The sequence below is a fragment of the Malaclemys terrapin genome, chromosome 7 (genome assembly GCF_027887155.1).
Source record: "Malaclemys terrapin pileata isolate rMalTer1 chromosome 7, rMalTer1.hap1, whole genome shotgun sequence".
Lineage (NCBI taxonomy): Eukaryota > Metazoa > Chordata > Testudines > Emydidae > Malaclemys > Malaclemys terrapin.
The window spans coordinates 5,153,586-5,169,221 of NC_071511.1; the positions used below are offsets into that span (position 1 = coordinate 5,153,586).

The 15,636-nt window shown below is 43.7% G+C and overlaps 1 protein-coding gene and 1 pseudogene across 2 annotated transcripts in view; both read left to right on the forward strand.

Annotated features, from left to right (window-relative positions):
- The window catches only part of SYNPR (synaptoporin), a 170,989-nt gene that overhangs the window by 58,157 nt on the left and 97,196 nt on the right, over positions 1–15,636 (forward strand). The gene's annotated exons all lie outside the window — the stretch shown is intronic.
- On the forward strand, positions 11,268–11,386 carry LOC128841355 (5S ribosomal RNA; annotated as a pseudogene).

Consider the following 15,636-nt stretch of genomic DNA (forward strand, 5'->3'; position numbering starts at 1 on the left):
CAGAAGCAAAACCTGGTGTGTTTTGAGAGCTAGGTAATGGTAGGTAGCAGTAACAGGATATTGACTTCTGCATGATTATTTATAATGTGTGCATAGGAAAGATTATGTATCTAAGATTGCCCATGCATGTTCCTAATTGTTTGAATTCAGATGAGCACTCCAGTTGCTCATTGAGTGTCTTTCCTGTAAAAGAAGACATGTGAGGAAGAATTACACCGAGTTGAATCTAACCTCAGATATGTTAACACCAGAGGTATACCGGCATAGCTAAATCACACTTATATTTACCTTGGTGGTGAGTTATGAATTCTGCTGGGGGAGACATTGGGGTATTAGGTCTCTTAAAAATAATAACATGCTCATCCACTAAGATCGGCTACACTTGTCAGTGTCTAACCCCTCAGGGAGCGTCCTTGTGCTGCAATACAAAGGCTCTGTAGCTATGTCTCTGCAAACTGATACCAAAAGCAGTGACAGGGCCCTGAAGTCTAATATCTCAATATGAAGACACTAATGTCAGATTTTGCGTGTATCAAATATATGGGAGACTTCCCTCCCCCTCCTCCCTCCAGCTATGCTTATGTACATAGGGTGACCAGATGTCCTGACCTTAGGGGCTTTGTCTTAGAGACACAACTCTCTCTCTCCCCCAAAAAAGTGTCCTGATTTTTCACACTTGGTATCTGGTCACCCTAAATAGACACGAGGGAGGGGTTTAATAATGAAGCTATAAAAACACAACCTATGCAGAGATTAGAGCTGAGTACATAATTTGAAACAAATTACTTCCTGGGAGAATGTTTCTAATGTCTCCCATTTCCCCCCAGACCTTCACACACCCTGTTCATGTGGGGCTGTCACAAACTCACACACACACAACAGACCCACCCACCCACCAATGAATGGAGAATACTGGGTTGAAGTACTTAGTGGCAGAACATTAACATTCTATATTTATCTGTGTGTGTGTGTGTGTTTGTGGATGTACAGACGCTCATATTGGTAAAATTCAGTTGCTCGTATTTTTGTGGAGAGTACACACAAAGAACTGGAAAAAAAAATCTCATTTTGTGCTATTCACACCCTTGTATAGGCCCTGATGAGGTGTCCAGACACCTCAAAACTATTGGCAGATGATTGGATTCCCCCTACAATCAAGTCTGTTTACAAGGTGCATACAACCATTAGCGTTCAGCATGCACGCATGTGATGAAATTTAGCCCTATGTAGATGGGGCCCCATCCTGTCCCACTTAGGTTCTACTGGAAGTCCCAAGTGGGATTTAAATGGTCCATAGGACTTGTGGTAGTCCACTGCCCAGAGGTGAAATTCACCCATCAGAATCTGATATGTAAAGTGGATTGATGTGTATTGCATGTGCACAGCAGAGCTGGATTATGCTAATGAGACTAGCACTCAGTCGTTAAGAATATTCAATGTGAAAATCCTGTCTACAAACATTTTGTATTTATGTAAAAAACATGCAAAAGCAAATGTTTGTATAATGAATATTTATTGCCTTATGTAACCTTTTGAAGACGCTTACATTTTTCTAGCCACAAAGGAAAGAAAGTTGGGAAGGGAGTGGGGAGTCTATAGATGTTTGTAGCTGCCTGGAGGTGAAAAGAGACAGTCAAGAAGAGTAGGCCTTGAATTTGACTTGTCTTAGTATTCGTACTCTGATAGACTGTCTTGGGGATTTTTATGCTGTCAGTAATCAAACCCACCCGGCTTGTACAGAATCTTTTTTTAAAGGAGAGTACAATAGGCAAGAATTGTGGCAATCTGTAAAATATTTTTGCTCTCCTAATGCACAGCCAGATGAGGACAATTTTTTTTAGCACTTTTGAACAGGCCTGTGGAAAAACAAGTTGCCCGATCAACCATTCACCAGAATATAAACAATTCCTGTCCATCCACTATCCCAGAGCTGCCCTAAGAGCTTGGGGGAAGGTTAGTGAGATGATTCTTTGGGACAACCCCAAAGTTTAACGGACTCAGTTGATGTTAAAAGTGTTGGCTTGAGGGGGGGACTCAGAAGGGGAACGCTCATTTTGTTCATGGTTTCTTACGTATGAAGGTTATATTGCCACACTGCACACTTCAAAGGCATTACAGTGCGGAACCCAGGTAGTGCATTTTTTCTTTAAATACACGAGGGTCGTTGTTAAAAATTCTGACCATGTGCCTTGTTTCAATCTGACCTGGTTTGTAATGGAATGCAGATGGAAATGGCAACAGGACATTTCAGTTACATTGGAGATGGGCTGACATTCCCATTCCCCTTGCTTAAAGTGCCTGTAACGTATGAGTAAAAGTGGCTCTTTGTTGTCAAAAGCAACAGAGAGTCCTGTGGCACCTTTAAGACTAACAGATGTATCGGAGCATAAGCTTTCGTGGTTGAATGCCCACTTCGTCGGATGCATGGGCATTCATCCATGAAAGCTTATGCTCCAATACATCTGTTAGTCTTAAAGGTGCCACAGGACTCTCTGTTGCTTTTTACAGATCCAGACTAACACGGCTACCCCTCTGATCTTTGTTGTCAGTGTCCTGCTAATCTCCTAAAATGGTAATGTCCATGACACACATGGTCAATGTAAGTGACAATAGAATGTAGATGTAATTGGATTAGATTGTAAACTCGTCAGCACAAGTCGTTTCCTGCGCTTGTACAGCACCTAGCGTAAGGAGGGCCTGATCCTGATAGGTGCTAGCAAGCCTTGTCACAATACAAATAATAATGACCAATAATGCCCATTTATAGGGCCTCCTGCTCCCCTCCTGTACATGGTGGGGAGAGATCCAATGTGTGGCAGATACCGCCATGAACAAGCGGAAGGGAGGAAGCAATGTCTTCTCATGACTCCAAATCCTTTGATTTTGGGGCTCTGTGGGTCTGGGGAAGCATAGGGCCAGAACTGGGGAGCAGCAGCTCTTGGTGGCAGGCTTTTCTTGGTAATGGGTTATTTCTTCTCGGAAATCTGGTGCTTGCGGAGCAAGCTGGGGGCAGGCATATACTAGCAGCTGATGGCACCACAACTCCTAAGGGAATCAGGCATCTGCTGCACATACTAGTGATTGAGTTTGAAACTTGCTATCTACACTATTCAGTTAATATTCGCTGTTTCCACCATTGCGCCTGCTGATAAACTGATTAATTGAGATATACACCCAAAGTGAAAATGAAAAGGGTGTTGGGTATTTTTCTGCCAAGTTCTGGTGGAGGGGAGGACCGCTTGCAGCATGCTTTTAACATGCAGTTTGGCTATGGCGTGGCTACTCTCTGACATGGAGAGTGTGTTTAGCGTTTTTTATTCAATTGCCCCCCTCCGTTCCCCTATAGCCATAGGTTCCAATCCCAGCCCTGCAGAGGGCGGATAAATTTACAGTGAATGATGAATTCTGTTTATCCACTCATAAACTGAGTTATTGGCCACATTAAAAAGTATATGCATTCCCTAGGCTGGGCTACACATGCTAACAGATTGTCGTATATTACCTGAAAATACCTGAGCTATCATTATTATCTGTGCAACATCTCTTTAAAGCAATTGCAAACTGCTAAGAGCATCTTCTAACCTGCGATATAGACATCCATCATGCAAAGCCTACTGTTGTCCAAAACTGTAAATTTGAAAGATATATAGAAAATATTACAAATCTGAGGCCTGAATCAGTCTCCAAGGACCAGAATTTCAAATATTTGGCACCCAGAAAACAGGGCCAGATTTTTAAAGAGTTCAGTTTCCATTGTGACAATGTGCTGGAGTTTTTTGAAAATCTATCCATTTTTGGGGGGAGGAAGGGCTAAATGGGAGCTGAGATATTTTAAAAATCTGGTCCCATATATCTCTGCAAACTCACCCATCCAGTTCCCTTAGGAGTTCTATCGCTGCTCAGATGCGGAGTTTGGATATGTAATATTTATTCTGTAGTGTTTTTTGAAGTAATAGTGAGATCTGTTTAGTCAGACAGAGGACATTATTCTCAGTGCTTGGGGATAACAAATGCGCAGTTTAATACGTTACAGATGTCTGTAATGGTGAATCAGGACCCTGGAAAGCTTCCAAAGAAAGAAACCTTTGCTTCTGAAAACCATGTGCTATAGGCTGGTGCTGAAATCAGCTAAGTCATAATTGCATACTTTGCCATGATGTAAATGGATCCAAACTCAGTCTTAATTTGAGGGGTGTTTCACAGATGTCGGCCATTAGGAGGTTTATCTGTTTCTCTGACATTCTGTTTGCTCTTGCTTCATTTGCAATCACTTTAAACAGTGAAGGAACATATGAATAATGTAAGTCTCTCAGTTTGGAATATGTTTTTTTTTTCCTAAATAATTTTGATGTCATCAATGGGATGAATTGACTGCATTGTGAATGTGAGCCTCTCATCATAAAAGAGCTGACCAAGTATGTAACCAAAGTAGCATTTGTTTGCATCAATCATTGCATAAAAACCCACGTACAATGAACTTGAATATGGAGAAACGCAATGTGGTGTGAAGTGTAATGCCCCGCCCCCATTACAAAATCAGATTGCCGTCCTCTGCACTTACCACACAGCAGCATCTGAGAACCTCAGGTTTTCCCTGTATGCAGGTTAGGAGATACGCCCGCAGACTGTGAAGTAATCTTGATGTTTTAATGGCTTTTAATACAGTACAAAAAGACCCCACTTTCTCTCAATGCATTGCAAGATGCATGTTGCAAATGATGCTTATAGTGAAGATGTCTTTGCTATTGGACAAATCTCATTCTGTTGACCAATGCCATAGCCCAGGGGGTACATTGAAGGTGTGAAGAAGGGAGGAAACATTTGCTGCATTTTCCTATTGCAGCACCCATCAGAGAGCCATCAATTCTTTTCCCCCCTCCTCTCGCTCATCTATTCCCCAAGCTCCCCACCAAGCTGCATTGAAGGAACAGACCAGGAAGAAAAAAACTGAAACAAAGTGCTTGTAAAGGAACAGACATTTCTTTTGAAGAGCAGTGGAGCTAACTCTTCCCAAAAGTTTCTCTGCACTGGTAAATTAGCATGGCCAAAATGGATAAGCCATTCTGAGCAGTTTCATGTTGCATCACTAAGTGTTGATAACAAGTACATTTCCTACTTGAGATGTACTGGGATTTTCTCTGTCCAGCGCCCAGCACAACGGGACTCCAATCTTGTTGGGAGCCAATGGGTGCAAAAGTAATACTAATACACCATGAGAGATGAGGTCTAACTGCACACCAGGAGTGTATGTGAGACATTTGAGGAACCTCGGGAACTCAGACAGAATATTAGTGTAATGAGGCTGAACATGAAAATCTCAAGGAATACAAGGAAGAGAGCCTGACCTACTCTGTCAGAAGACAATTGGTACAGGTAACTTTAAACAAACAAACAAAAAACTGTGCTGAGGTGATAACGTACCCCAATATTCCACAAGGAGGACTGTGTGTCATATGTTTGGAGTATTCCCACAGAAGGTTAAGTCTTAATTTTGTGCTTTTAGAAAACAAATTAGGGAAGAGAAATGTACTGGAGACCTCGTGTCCAACCAAAGTAGCCCAGATTTGGAATATTATATGTTCTCAGCATGCTCATGAACAGGTTACAGGCCAAGTATAATTTGCTGGACTCATCATTCTGCCAGTAATTTAGAACAGTGAGTATATTGGAGAAGGTCACAATCCTGTTTATGAACAGAAAGACTTGAAATTTGTTGGTCAAATTGATTGTTTATCCAAATCAGTCATTGGACATATAGAATAATTCATGATAGACAATAAAGGGTTGATCTATTATGACCATGTGATGAGTATATCAGCCCTTCCACGTGGTGGCATGTGGGAGGTCACATACTGTGGGTGGAGGATTGGTGAATAACCTTGTTATATCGGAGAAGAACTATATGAAGGTAAGAAACTTCTCAATAGCTTTGCTCTCTATCTTTTTGCTCTGCTGAAGGTGTCTGTCCATACCAGAACCCTCCTGGTCCTAAGACATGAGTGGATGGAGGTGCTTTAAGCAGGGCTCTTTAAATTCCCTCTCTGATGTTTATAACCATCGCTGCATCATGCCACACACGCTGCCAGACTTCTCGGCGGTCATCAGATGTCTCTGTTTTCTGTACTCCAGCAGTGAGGTGCTTACAAGCCGATCCCAGACGCTGAGGCTGGAATTTTCAGAAGGACTCTGTGGCCCTACTTGCTCTGTCCAAAGAATTCAGCACTCAGCTGCTTCCAAAATTTAGGTGCCTAAATGGCAGGGGAGTTCTTCTGAAAATCAGGCCCTAGTTGTAGGTGCCGAGTACTTGTGAAAATCTAATCCTGAGTATGTGACGTCTGCAATCCCCTCTCCCTCATGTCAACCATATGTATGAGAGCTTGAAGTTCCCTTTCAGGGTGGCTATCCCAAACAGCAGGGAACACATGACATCAGCTAGGTCACTAAGCCAAGCTAGATGTTATTTTTTCATTATGAAGTGCAAGAATGAAGTGAAGAATAATATACAACATAAAAAGAATGAGAGCATGGACTGATCTACAGTTCTCATTGACATTCTAAGTACGCGCCAGATTCACGTAGGAGACTCACTTCTGCTATAGCAGAATATCCTTTCTGTTGGAGGGCAAGTCTCTTTGCTCTCTGACTCCTTAAACCACCCCGTATTCCTAAGGTTGTATTATAACTACATCTCTTAGCTGTAATGTAGGGCCTACTTCCCAGAGTGCTGCTGATGAAATCAGGCTGGCACAGCTGGCTGGCAAGCCACCTTTGAATTGTTTTCACTGTTTTGGAATATACCAAGTTATTTTATTTAGGAGTCTCTACACACATGCATTAAAGGCATCTCACCATAGGTGGTCCTTGACGGGGTATGTGTGTGTATAAGCATAAACTAGACCACTCCTTTAAAAACCCTTTGCTCGTTAGCCACAACAGCCAACAATGATCCACCACTTTTAAGATCTCCCACCAGAGCCTTCCCATTCCATCACAGCCAAAGAAAGCAAATGGGCCTTGTAGGGTACCGTGAAGGGAAATAAATTAAGGCCATTTTGGACCAAGGAGGGAGTGAGCTGAAGGCTGCTGGGATCTTGCAGAGCCAGCTGCCCTCGATCTTCTAAACGTGGGGCTCTAGTATACGCAGCTGTGGCAGTGTGCCACAGGGTGTGAGCTGGGCTTTCGGCTAATCACGTACCAAGCCATTAGGTCGATTGTGTTAAATAAACGCAGGCCTCCTCTTAGATCTGCTCCGTCTAGGCAGTCAGAAAGGAGGCTGTTGTCAGGACCCCAGTATTGAGCTCAGGCCTGCTAAGTCGGCAGGTGCTGCACCAGGGTGGTGCATTGAATTGCCGCCCTTAACCAACCGCCTTTATGCTAAAGGCCTCTGGGCCCAGAGCAGCCACATCCCAGCCCCTGATTGGATGGACAGGCAGTGCTCTCACTGCATGCCTCGCCGATATAAAGACTGAAGCAGGAAGAGGAAGCTGTCTGAGCAACATACCAGTGCTTGCTGCCTAGATCGCCTGCTGCATCACCTGACCCTGTCTTGTCACCTCGCCTCCCCAACCCACTGAACCTGGCCCCTTGGAATAGATCTTCCAGCTACTGACCCCTGTGCAAAATCCAACCGTTGCCCTGGGCTGCCTCTGGTAAGGGTTAACCGGCTGGCTACCCGACCACCTGCGCACACTTGACCGCCGCTCGGGACTGCCCCCTAGCCTGCCTCGGCCCCTGGGCTCTACAGAAGTACATGGTGTGGAACTGATCGGTGCTGTGGGACCAGGTGTACAGGTACTCCTTGAGTCCCAGTGGGTAAGGGGTTAAGAGGAAAGTCCAAGTTCCCTCCTATCCCTGGTTCAGCGCCTGCTTCTCCACCCTAGCGCCTCCCACCCACTGGAGGCCCTGCCGATCAGCTCCTCCCCCTCCCTCCCAGCGTCCCCCACCTGCCATTATCAGCTGTTCCACAGTGCAGGAGGTGCTGGGGGGAGGGGGTGGGAAGATGCAGGGTGGGAGCTTGGGGGAAGGGGTGGAGTGGGGGTGGGGCCTGGGGAGGAGCGGGGGTGGGAAGATGCAGGGTGGGGTGGGAGGTTGGGGGAAGGGGTGGAGTGGGGGTGGGGCCTGGGGAGGAACGGGGGTGGGAAGAGGCAGGGTGGGAGGTTGGGGGAAGGAGTGGGGTGGGGCCCGGGGCAGAGTTGGGGTCGAGCATTCCCTGGGAACAGATGAAGTCGGTGCCTGTGGTCTCTAGTGTTGTCTTTTACCAAGTGTTCTGAGTTGCTTTGCTCTTATGCTGGATTCCCAGTGGGTTAAAGCCAGCGCTGAAGAAAGTGTCTCAAACTGAACTGTAGCTTGGGGTACAGCTGTCTTTAAAATGTGGATTTCTTATTCAAATACCCAATTTTTTTGGCCAAAATCCTAAATATTTTGATTCTGAAGTGCCGCTGCAGTGCATCCTGGGAGTAGTACCTGGGATGTCTCCAGCTGTCCTTCTCTACAGACCAGTATCTCTGGTTAGACTGTATCTCTCATAGAGAGAGGGAGTAGCCAATTGCAGGAGATATGGTTTGGCCAAGGCGCTCTCCCCTTGAGGAAAACGGAAGCATGAGGCACTGCAATGGAACTAATTTGGGTTTTGCCCAAACTGTTTTGTTTTGAGCATTTTCAATTTTTCGTGTTTAAAAAAAATTCTGCAGAGTTCATTCCAGCAAAATCCCAAATCGATGCTTCTAAAAAAGGACATTTGATGGAACTCTCATCCAGTCCTACTCTGAAAATTTATTTTAACTTCTCTGGCTGGAGTATCATTCTAGTCCCTTACACCTAAGCACATCACATGTTGAATGTAATGTTGTGAATTTTGTACGTTGACGTTTAGTTTGGTTCCTTTGCTGTGAAGCCTACAAAAGAACTCCACGAGTGTTACGTTGCTGGTGTGCAGCGTCCACTGCCAACCATTCTCATTTCTTGTTTCCTTGTACTCCCCCATCTGTCTGTATCCATCTTTTGTCTCATACTTAAATTGTAAGCTCTTTGGGACCTTTCTGTTATTTGTTTGTGCAGTGCCTAGCACAATAGTATCCTGGTCCATGACTGGGCTCCTTCACAATATAATAACACAAATGATAATCTACCGTCACTTCATTGCACTCTGGCACTGTAACTATTTGAAAAAATCTAGATGGAATGACTTTCAAAAGTAACTGCCGTGTGTTTTAATCGGTTGTGGCGAAATATTTTTTTCATTTTAAAGTTGCAGTTTTCCCACATTCCAGCAGAGGTCACAGATGCCTTTCAGATGCAGTACATGCAGGTGTCTTAAAATGTTCTTAATCAAAAATGTTGTGTGCCATATGGGCAGCTATTAACTCCTGGCTTATCAGAAAAACATTCAAAACACAATTTTCGTAGCCTCTAAAACCATTTTATGTTAAGAGCCACATAAAATGTGTTTTGTACTAACAACATGTGACTGGTGGGTTATTAAAGTGGTATCTTGGGGAGATCTACCCTGAAATCCAGCTAACGTGAACAGGACACTTGCAATTTACACACATACAGAATGGGACTGTCTAGGAAGGAGTACGGCAGAAAGGGATCTAGGGGTTATAGTGGACCACAAGCTAAATATGAGTCAACAGTGTGATGCTGTTGCAAAAAAAGCAAACATGATTCTAGGGTATATTAATAGGTGTGTTGTGAGTAAGACACGAGAAGTCATTCTTCCGCTCTACTCCGCTCTGGTCAGCTGGACTATTGTGTCCAGTTCTGGGCACCGTATTTCAAGAAAGATGTGAAGAAATTGGAGAGGGTCCAGAGAAGAGCAACAAGAATGATTAAAGGTCTTGAGAACATGACCTATGAAGGAAGGCTGAAAGAATTGGGTTTGTTTAGTTTGGAAAAGAGAAGACTGAGAGGGGACATGATAGCAGTTTTCAGGTATCTAAAAGGATGTCATAAGGAGGAGGGAGTAAACTTGTTCACCTTAGCCTCTAAGGATAGAACAAGAAGCAATGGGCTTAAACTGCAGCAAGGCAGGTCTAGGTTGGACATTTAGAAAAAAGTTCCTAACTGACAGGTTGGTTAAACACTGGAATAAATTGCCTAGGGAGGTTGTGGAATCTCCATCTCTGGAGATATTTAAGAGTAGGTTAGATAAATGTCTATCAGGGATGGTCTAGACAGTATTTGGTCCTGCCATGCGGGCAGGGGACTGGACTCGATGACCTCTTGAGTTCAATCTATGAATTTCCCACTTGATGATTTGAAAATTCACTTATGAATATTCAGGTGACAAGTGAGCTTCAGAGAATGCTAAACTACAATAATGTTGCCACTTAGGCCTGGGCTACACTAGTGGGGGGGTTCGAACTAAGATACGCAACTTCAGCTACGCTATTTGCATAGCTGACGTCGAAGTATCTGAGTTCGACTTACCTGGCCGTCCTCACGGCGACAAGTCGATTGCCATGGCTCCCCCGTCGACTCCGCTTACTTTTCCTGCCAAGGTGGAGTACGAGCGTCAGTCAACGGATCGATTTATCGTGTCTAGACGAGACGCGATAAATCGATCCCCGATAAATCGAACACTACCCGCCGATCCGGCAGGTAGTAGACGTACCCTTAGTTTCTGGCATTTTACTATGTATGTATACATGTGGTCTTGTTAGCTATTGTAGGTACTCTTGTCAAAACGGGGGTAGTTTAATTTTGATTTTTTTTAAAGCCAGTGAACATGATGTATTTCCTTACAGCCTAACTTATAATTAATGAAAGATTTCTGGTTTCTGTGTTACTTTCTTGACCTTCATTTGGAGAAGTATAAGGCCAACCAAGGAGTTGCTTGATTCCGTCCATCAAGTCCTCAGTAGCTTTCTCTGCTTTCTTGTGGGTCATGAGGTTTGCTTGTAGGCCAAGACTAACCACATTTGTTTCCATTTAGTTTATTTTAATATCACATTATGAAGCATGTAGGATTTTCACTTAAAAATAGAGGTCTGCTTGGCCTAATTATTAGACCTGACCTACCCAGACCCAAACTTGAGAGGATCCAGTTGTTTTCCAGCCCAACCCCGACCTGAGTTAGCACTGCCACCTCCTGCCCATGGGGTTGGCATTGCAGTGGCCTCATACCCTGTTCTTGCTATCTACCGCCCCCTGCTGTGCTGTGTGTGCTACAGAGTAGAGGTGTTGCAGCTCACCTCAGTGTGTGTACACACAGCACAGAGGTGGCAGGAGCAGGGTATACAGTCTTAGTGCCAGCCCCAAGGACAGGAGACGGCCATACCGGACTGAACGCCCCCGATCCCGTCCGATCTCGGAAGGTAAACCATCCTGGGCCTGGCTAGTACTTGGATGGGTGACCGCCTGGGAATCCCAGGTGCCGTAGGCAGCTTTAAGCACACAAAAGACCAAGGACAGGAGGAGAAATTATCCAAACCCGAGTGGATCTGGTTGTTTTCCTATCCTACCATACCCAGACCTGACACATTTAATCTGGTTCCATCAGGGTTGGGTTGAAGTTCTCAACATATAGAAGGTTTTAAACATTTCTGCATAGTGTGCACAGATGTCATTAGGCTTAGAAAGGTTAGATTATCAGTAAATGTTTGATTTCACTATACACACACAAACATTTCCACTGATAATCAAAATGTACTAGTAGGCAAAGTAAGAAAAATGCTGTTTGAACGTATTGGAGTTTGATTTAAGGACATTTACTTTGTATATTTTTGACATGTGATGCTGACAATCTGTGTTAACAGTTATAAAGTTTTAACTTCTTGAATCTCAGCATCTACTGTCATTAAAAGATTGTCTGCCCCCTATTGTCTAAGTGCCCCACCATAACTTTGGTCAACAGAGAAAATTTAAATTAATAAAAATAGGAAAAAATGCTTAAAAATAAACTGATATCCATTGAAATTATATTTTTTAAAAATCAATTTCTGCCAAGCCTGGACACAATTAACAATACATCATGTGCATGTATAGTACAGTTTAACTTTCAGTTAAAACCACAACTACTTAACAACACAACTGCAACGGTTACTGTAGTTCTTTGGTATAGGAGTTTGCAGATGATACAGAAAAGAAACGCTCAACTTTCATAGCACAAATGTGAGATATTGCTGTAACTTGATCTGTAATAGCGGTGCTGCCAATTCCTCTATAATCCTTGAATGCAAAAAAATTGTTTCTTGTTCAAAGGAGTTTGCTGAAAAGTTCCCTAACCATCATTCTGGTTTTCCATTCAGGGAGATTGTATGAAATTGCCATTTGGTACTGCAGTTTGCACAAAGCTACTGAGAAGTTGAAGTCCATACCACTCTCCACACCTTTGCAGACCTTGAAAGGAGGTGATGTTTGTTTATCTGTATTAAAATGAAATCTGGCAAGATTCACATCAACATGCATTAGTGAATACCACAAATATTTGAAAGCAGTTTTAAAACTTGCTGGGTTTAATTTTCTCCCCAGAATCCCTTTGCTGGAGCTGTTATCCTTCTGTGGCTCCCTTTCTTGAGAGGAAGGGTGGTTTTGCAGTTAAGGTACTGAGCTTGCACTCAGGACATCTGGGTACAATTATTGGGCAAGTAACTACTTCTCTCCTTGCCTCAGTTCCCCATCTGTAAAACAGAGGATGATAAATCCTCCTTTTCTTCTACCCTTTGTCCTGTCTATTTAGATTGTAAGCTCGTTAGGGCAGGAACTTTCTCCACAGTTGTGAGGAAATACACTCCAGTGTTCACATCCTGCAGGCTATTGTAATGATCTTTGAACAATGTACGCCTTGAGACTAAAGGTAGGTGATAACATCTTTTATTGGTCAGAAGTTGGTCCAATATTTCCTCACTCATCTGATCTCTCTAATATCCTGGAACTGATATGGCAACAACTACACTGCAGAAGATGCCTTGTATCGTTTGAAAACTCATCATTTGCTTTTTTCAGTATTGTCCTGGTAATCTGTGGCAACATTGTATGTGAAGTGATAAGATTTCCCTGAATGACGTGTTTAACACATGTTCCAAACCCCACTGCCCTGCTCAGGCAGAAGTCAGGTGTGTCCTAAATGAAGGAAGGAATGTGTGCTTGCCTTAATTTTCATTTAAGCAATAAACAAAGTCATCAAGCAGGGAGGGAAACAAACAAAGTTCAAACAGGTGAGAAGAAAAAAAACCCAGCAGGGAATATCCTTCTACAGAGACTGTCTCCTGAGTCTCAGACGGAAATGTTTTTCAAGAGAGGGACAAACCAAGGGGCCCCCCTCCTCCTCTCCCTGCCCACCTCATTCTCCACACCTGAGAAGACTAAAGAAGCCAGCCCTTGGAGTCTTGTGGAGGGGTCCTGACCTGAAAGTTTGGTCAGTAATCTGCTGGAGCATGTGGTAAGTTTGCTTTGCAACTAAGAGAGTTTCTTAAGTAAATACTAATAAACATTTATCTTTATTTTCTTATAACCATTTGTGACTCTTAAGCCTTATTATATGTACTCACTTAAAATCTATCTTTGTAGTTAATAAACTTGTTTTACTGTTTTATCTAATCCAATGTGTTTAAGTTGAAGTGTCTGGGTAACTCTGTTTAAGGTAATAAACTGACATATTATTCCCTTAAAGGGGAGAGACACGCACCGGTGTTTGCTATAAGGCTGTTTGTGAGCAGCCCAGGTGGGAGCTACTCCAGCAAGGCATTATGAGGCACCCAAGGCTGTACGGGGGGATGGGGGGGAGTGACACAGGCCCCCTCTAGTACAGGGCCGGCTCCAGGTTTTGTGCCGCCCCAAGCAGCGCAAAAAAAAAAAAAAAAAAAAAGCTGCGGCAGCGCGATCGCGTCACTCCACTCTTCGGCGGCAGGTCCTTCACTCCGAGAGGGACTGAGGGACCCGCCGCCGAAGACCCGGACATGCCGCCCCAATAGTGGCCGGAGTGCCGCCCCTAGGTATTGGCTGCCCAGAGCACCTGCTTCTTTAGCTGGTGCCTGGAGCTGGCCCTGCTCTAGTATGGATTGTGCACCAGTATATTCACAACAGTACCTAGCACAATGGAGCCCTGATGTTGGTTTAGGACCCCCAGCGTTGCCAGGATATAAATAATTAGTAGTAATCAATATATTTCTGTGTATTGAATAAGTCTGATATAGCTCTGAAAAGTTTATCTATGTCTTTTTATTGTCCCCCCCGTATCTCAAAATCCTTTGTCCAACTGGGCAAGAAGTAACAAACAAACCCTGCAACATTTCAGTGAGTCTACTTCTGTGAGCCTTTCAAATCCAAGTAAGGTGAAGGGAGGATCTACTGCAAGTGCCACATATTGTATTCATGATGCCTTTGTTTGTTTGAGAAGCAACCTTGGTCATTTAAAATAATATTGAAGGCTGTGCTCAGTTCATAAATATTTTCATTAAATAATTACATCAACAAAAAAGCTGGAAGGCCGAGTCATGCCGAATCCGTTTGGTTTTCTGTGGAAGCAGAAACATTTTAATTGGCCTTACCTCTAGTGCTCCTTAACCAGTATACAGTCAATGCTTGCATGTTGAGTTCAAGGAGAAACCAAATCCTGAAAAATAGTGAGAAAAAGAGCTTGCAAAAATGCCTACTTCTTGTGACAGATTTCTCAAGACAGACTATTTCGGCTTTTTACTGAAAGAGAGCCTTCCGCTTCTTTGATGCATTAATTCAGCTCAGCCAGCGTCTTTACAAGAATGGGTCTTAACATGCAAACTGACATAGGGTGCTGAGTTGAGGCTCCATTTGTTTGAAGGATTAGTTAATTGCAAAAAAGTGTGTGTGTGTGTGTGTGTATATATATATATATATATATAAGCTTATTTTATTACCTTCTGCATGCTCTGCTGACGGAGTGCACACTCACTCTCCCATTGAGTCAATGGCAAAGCTCCCATTGACTTCATTAGTACAGGATTGAACCCAATGTGTAGTAACTTGAAGCTCCAACTCGGACAGCGAAGCTGTATGTCCACATACCCAGCATCCTATAGACAGGCTGAGTGTGTGCTCCTCCCCGTGCTGATGTGCCAAAGAGGAGGGGCAGTAGCAGGAAACTTCATCCCCATATTCATGCCGTATGGGAGGATCTTGCCGTATGTCAAGAAACTGCCTAGAGATTGGTTAATGTCCTCTGGCACAGCATATCCCCAAGACGGGACAGCCTATGGATTGGATGACAAGTCTGTCCCCTCACCCAGCATGTATACTGTGCTCTATAGCTAGCGCTGGGTGGTGATGGGTTTAGCTGCTGTGCAGAGGAGCAGCAAAGTGGTCTCTACAGCTTGGTCCTCGTACGGAAATCGGTCCAGACCAGCAGGTGTCCAGGAAGAAATGAGTCCGAGAATTGCGAAAGGCTAACTGACTAAAGAATTACTAAGGGTGTTCTGTTGTGGATGGAATCTGAATTCTTCATTTAACAGGCTTTTAGGTGAACTGGTATTTTGTGCTCCAGTTTCCCCCATGCTGTGCAGTGTTAATGTGTGAACTTGCTGTGCAATATTAAATAGCCTGAAGCTCTTATACATGTGTTGAAAATGTTACTCACTGAATATGCTCTGTTTCCATTTTATGTTTAAATAGAAAAACATCTGCATCTAATTTTATAGTATCGTGTGTATTGCTAATTGG